The sequence below is a fragment of the Panthera leo genome, chromosome C1 (genome assembly GCF_018350215.1).
Source record: "Panthera leo isolate Ple1 chromosome C1, P.leo_Ple1_pat1.1, whole genome shotgun sequence".
In the NCBI taxonomy this organism is placed as follows: Eukaryota; Metazoa; Chordata; class Mammalia; order Carnivora; family Felidae; genus Panthera; species Panthera leo.
Window position 1 is genome coordinate 24,001,369 of NC_056686.1, and position 6,000 is coordinate 24,007,368.

At 49.4% G+C, this 6,000-nt stretch overlaps 1 protein-coding gene across 1 annotated transcript in view; it reads right to left on the bottom strand.

Moving 5' to 3' along the window:
* PTP4A2 (protein tyrosine phosphatase 4A2) overlaps nt 1-4,044 on the bottom strand; it is a 28,775-nt gene extending 24,731 nt beyond the window's left edge. The window contains exon 1 of the mRNA XM_042950308.1: nt 3,892-4,044. The gene's annotated coding sequence lies outside the window, so the exon portion shown is untranslated. The remainder of the gene's footprint in view (nt 1-3,891) is intronic.
* Nucleotides 4,045-6,000: the final 1,956 nt, after the last annotated feature.

Genomic DNA, 6,000 nt, shown 5'->3' on the forward strand with positions numbered 1-6,000 from the left:
ACAACTGATTCTATAAATCAATTTCTTTATCTGTACAATTTAAAGAATGCCACTTACTCAAAGGATTATTATGAATTTTAAGTAAGATTTATGATTCAGCATACATAAGATTCTCAAGAAGGGAATGTTGAAATTTAAAGTGTAATAATGTTGGACATCACAAGTATCCTATGACCTCAAAATCTCTACCACTGCCCTACTCAATAAACATAACTAAATCTACCACGTTAAAATGATGGATCTTGATATTCAGTTGCTCAAAACGTTTAAAGATCCCCAACTTCTTGAAGAAATCAATCTAACTTGGGTTTCACTCTAACTTAAGTTTCGCTCTTCCAAGAGCAACAGCTAAAAATTTATGCACTGCCCCTCTGCACCTTATCTGTAAATGTTTTTTCTAGAGGCTTCACTGGTTAACAATCCCATATTCCAACAAAAAGGTACAGTATAAAACCCTGTTAAATGAACCTTTACTAAATTTCAACTTTGTCTCAAAAATCATAAAAAGTTCTATAACTATTACATACAAAACTTCTACCTTTGAAAGAAAAAATGTTAAGGGGCACCTGTGTGGTTGTCAGTTAAGCCTCCAACTTCAGCTCAGGTCATGATCTCGCGGGGTCTGTGGGTTCGAGCCCCACGTCCAGCTCTGTGCTGACAGCTCAGAGCCTGGATCCTGCTTCCAATTCTGTGTCCCCCTCTCTCTCTCTGCCCCTCCCCCTGCTCACACTGTCTCTGTCTCTCTCTCAAAAATAAATAAACAAAAAAAAAGTTAAGACAAATTGTTAAACAAAGAGCTAAATCTTAAGAAAAACAAATCTATTTTACCTCATTTCACACAAATATCTTTTCAAGGAAATATGAGACTTTCAAACTTTTTAAGAAAGTTATACACAAAAGCATTCAAACATTTACTCTTCCTAGTGCCACCAAAGTTCAATGATGTTGTAAATGATTTCTGCCTATAAGTTTGGTTCGTTCAAATTAAATATTACTAGACTGACTCATGGAGGGAGTGGTTTGACTTTTGCTGTTCTGAGTCAGAATATACCCAGTTCAGCAGTTCTAAACAATTTTTCATTTGTATAGGTGTCCTAAATGCTAGCTTTTTCCAGTTACTAAATATGACAAACTGTTGCCTTAGAAAGGTCTTAATGGTGATAATATTTTGAATCTATATAGTTCAATTTATAATTAACAAAGTGCTTCCACATGTATTTGCTCACTTGCCTTCACAATCTGAGTTAAATATCTCATACAGCTGAACAGAAAAGACTTTCACATAGGAATGACAACTTCTAGTTGACTCTTAACCCCAGTAACTCTTTCTCTTTCCCCCAAAATAAAAAAACATAAAAGGCTGATGGGTTTCTTTAATCAGACTTTCCTCTCCCAGACATATCCCAGGTGCCTCATAAAAACTATGTCTCAAAGCACACACCCTGGGGCCCCAAGAGTTTCAAGGCAGAATCTCCACCCACATAAAAGCCTAGCTTAGGCCCCAAAGAGCCTCAAGTCAGCATCTCCTAAATGATCCCTTTGCCTCTGGCCATCTAGTCTTCTGCATTAAATTCAACATTTCTCATCTGTAGAAGCTGCTGGGTCACTGTGTGGTTGAGAAACCTCAAAGTGAGACAACCTACTGCGAGGGTGGTGATGGTGTAGTGGAAAAACCAAGGACACGAATCAGACAGACCTGGGTTTTTAATCCAGCTCCAATTCTTATTATCTTGTGACCTGGGACAAGTTACTTAACCTCTTTGCGTCTCTATTATCTCTTCATCTCATCACTGTAAGTCATTGAGGGCTCAGCACTGAATCCCCAGTGCCTAGCAAACAAAAACCACTCAGTATGTGCCAAATAAACGTAAGTGAGGATCGCTACAACCTTCACAGTAGCTGTGAGATTTAAATGAGAGTGTATAAAAAGTACCTGGTGCACAACAGGCACTTAATACTAATTAGTCCAGTCCCCCACTGAATATTAGTTAACAATACTATTCACTACTTCTGAAAGCAGAGAGCATGGCATGCTAGTGAATGAGAAGGACACTCTAGAAAAAATATAATTTCAGACTTCTAATTACACGTAGATGCTTTGGTCTATAATTCGATTATGTCTACTATCAAAAGGACTACCTTCCTCTTTGCTTATCATATTGAAAGACTCCCAACTTCTAAGAAACTTATCATTAAAGTGTAAAATCCATACCAAATACTCTTTATCAAAAACCCCTACTTCCACAACACAAGAATCTGGCAAAGTCCGTTAACAATGTCTATTCAAGGGGCGCTTGGGTGGCTCAGTCAGTTGAGTGACTGACTTCAGCTCAGGTCATGACAGCTCAGAGCCTGGAGCCTGCTTCGGATTCTATGTCTCCCTCTCTCTCTGCCCCTCGCCCGTTCACACTCAATCTCTCTCTCAAAAATAAATAATCATTAAAAAAAAAAAAAAGTCTTTTCACTATCCAATATGAAACAATTTTGAAAATGTCAGATCAAAATACAGGCAAACAACTTCTCACCATCTTCACCAACACAAGTGATTCTGGAGCCTTAATAATGTGTTGTTCCGCCGCCTTAATTTCCCTTCGCACATTGAACAAGGCATAACTTCACTCACTTCCTGTCTGAAACTACTGTAAATAACTACCATATTCTAATCCAGCACCAGTTGTAGTTTGGTGATTCCAAACAGACAAGGTCGTCTATGGTGATGCTAGAACTGCGGAACACTTTATATGTTTGTTTCTTGACAAACTCCAGGGAATAATAAACTAGCCTGTGGTTCATCATCATCATCATCATCATCATCACATTTTTTCTTAAGAGTTCTTCTCCAGAAGGGTAGAAAAGAACCAAAACCTAACAAAAATTCTTTCCACTTACCTAACAATAAAATACCTTTCACCTGAAAAACCAGCAGTACTTGTACAAAACCGTCTATGCCTCTGAACACTCTAAAGACAAGAGTAGAGGATCCTGGGCAATAGACAAGTTAGCGTTCAGAGGGCCAGACTAGGTTGGGATGAAGACCATGTCCTTGACAAATTTAGAAATTTATATGGATGTCATAAGACATGGGGGAAAACATTCACCCTCCCCCCCCCTTCCGAAAAAACACGACCGTTCTTTTAGAAATCGCAGAACCAGAAGATTATAGTGCCATTGGAATAGACTCCTATACCGTTTCTTCATACTGGAACCCAGGAACAAGACGCTCTTGGACAGAACTCTCTAACCGAGGACACGCGGGTTCACTATCGCCATACACAGCGATCACGATCACGGGGAGTCTCCAGGATGCCCGCTCACACGCTGGACAATCGCAGGCACACCCTTCCACGCTCCCTCCTCTGCCATTCACCCTCTCCCCGTCCTCCCTCTCACGCACCACTCACATTCCCCCCCACTCTACCCCATACACTGACCGCTCTCTCCCTCTCCCGCTTCCTCACTCTCCCCCATTTACCCCTGTCGCCTACGCACACTCCCCCAACACACCCCCACTGCCCTCTACACTCCGCCCGCACTCACACACACACACATTGACCCCGGACACGGCCCCCAACTCTCCCATCCACACCCCCCACTCCGTCTTCCTCACCCCATATGCACACCCAGCCCTCTCCCCAACTCACACTGTCCCCCTCATGCACGCACATTCCCCACACACACACTCCACATTCTTGCACACGCACAGTCCCCCCTTCCCCACCCACCCTCGTTCTCCACGCTTCCCGGCTGCGCTCCCCCCGCCCCCGGCCCGGCCCGGCCCTCCTTCCGGGGACGTGTCTCGGGCCTGCACTAATGGCTGCGGCGCCTCCCGCCCTCCCCTTCCCCGAGGCCCCGGGAGCCGGCGCGGGGGCCGCCCGGGAGGAGCGCACTCACGCTGGCGAGCTGGGGACTGGGCATTGAAGTCCGGCGGCGGCGGGAGCGAGGAGGCGCCTCTCTCCTCAGTCACCTCGGCGGCGGCGGCGGCGGCGGTAGCGGTGGCGGCGGCGGCGACGACTCCCCCCCAGCCTCGGCGCGCGACACCCGGCCCGGCCCGGCGGCGGCGGCGGCGCGTGTCCACGAGTCCGTCTTGCTGCTGCTGCTGCGGCCGCTGCTGCGTCTCCTGCTGCCGCCGCTGGCCCCGCTCCCGCCGCTGCCCTGTGGCGTCACCTCGTGCCTTGCCCGGCCGCCGCTGCCGCTCCAGCCGCTACCGGACGGACGACGGTTACAGCCCGGCCGATCGCGCCGCCGCCACCACCGCTGCGCGCGCAGCCGGAACCAGCTCCTGCCACCGCCCCTCAGGGGGCGCTGCGGGGCGCGGCGCGCGCGCCCACTGGCCCGCCCCCCGCGCCCGCTGACTGGCTGACCGGCCCGCTCGCGGGGCGGTTGAGCCCGCCCACCTACCCCGCGGGGCGCTGACCCACTGCCCTCGGCGCCTCCCCAGCTCCTCCTCGTGGTTCGTTCCGCTCCGCGCTCCCGGCTGCGGAAGGCGCGTCCATGTGACCGGGGAGGGGGGGGAGGCGGAACGTGGCCTGGGGAGTCGTTCGCCCACGCCGCGGCCCCCTCAACCCGCACCTGGGCAGAGGCGAGGGCCGGTGGCCGCTGTGTAACGTGCAAGGTCGAAGGGCTTTTTCCCGCATCCCGAGCCGCGAAGCCTGGGGCCAGATCCTGATGGGAAGGGGCGGCGACCGAGCCCTTTGCCCGGGGATTTCCAGCTCAGAAGTGACAACCAGGGCAGCTCAGTACTTGGCTGCCCTTTCTCGAGGCCCCAAATAAATAGCGTGTGCGTCTGCAATTGTGAAGGATGTTTCTGCTTCTCTCCCCGCCCAACTCCGCGCGACACACACACACACACACACACACGCACGCAAACACACATCCTAGGAACCCTCCTTGACAGACCAAAATTCAAACTTCCGGGACGGAACTTCTTGGGCAAGTTATTTCCTCTCTCTGAGTATTCTCAACTATTAAGTGGAAATAGTTAGCTACCTCATAGGGCTCTTTTCACATACCAGTGATAATAATGTATGAAAAATGCCTGGGTTTCCAACCCAATGTCCCCTGTAACGACAGAGATTATCCTGGAGAATCTACTATTCTCTCTTGTGTTTGGAAGGTGACCACAAATTCTTTAATTCTTTGCCAGACCACGAGTTCTGAGTTTGGGTTTGGAAAATGTGGTCACCGGTGAGTTGGGAGAGTGGTCTGGGCCACTACTGGATGGCAGCCAAAAAGAGGAATTCCAAACTGGCTTGGGAGGAAGAGGGGAGGCTCACCCATGAGGGTTGGGGAGGGGGGCTTGATCTCCCCTGTCCACCCTAAAATGTCTCACCTGCCCAGAAATGCCACCTGTCCAGAAGGGGCTCCTGCCCCTTAGGCTGCTTCCCCTCCACCACACACATGTTCATCTGGCCCTGTGAGGAGAAGCAGTGGTCAGCAGTCATCATTAGGCCATCCCCACAAGGTAGACCTGGAGCATTGCTCCTGACCAGAAGGCTTCCATTAGAGCTTAGCAGTAAAAAGAAAGGTCTTATGACTCAGCCACATTAAGCCACAGAACAGAACCCAAGATGTTCACCACCAGCAGGTGGCCCAGGAGAGGGTATTCCAGGGCAAGGCTGGCTGGCAGGACTGTGTGGGAGTTGAGAGGCCCTCAAGGCCCTTGGATGAGGAGCACAGGCTCAGCTGCCATTTGCACTCTGTCTGCCTCCAGCAGGCAGCATCTTCTACTTCCCGGAAGCACAGACTTGAAACAGAGAACTGCCTCCTCCACAAAACTTGCGCTGAGTTTCCCGGCCATTGATTCTTCCACTAAAGTCTCAAAACACCTTATGCAGTCCCCTGTCATAGCACTTATCATGTGTATTGTAAATGCCTATTTTCATGATTCTCCCCTCCTTCGATTGACCTACCTTGGGCAATCTAGTACATGGTTGAACAAACGAATGAATCTTCCCTCATCTAGCTCTCAGCCTGGCCCTAAGATGTCAGTGAATAATACAA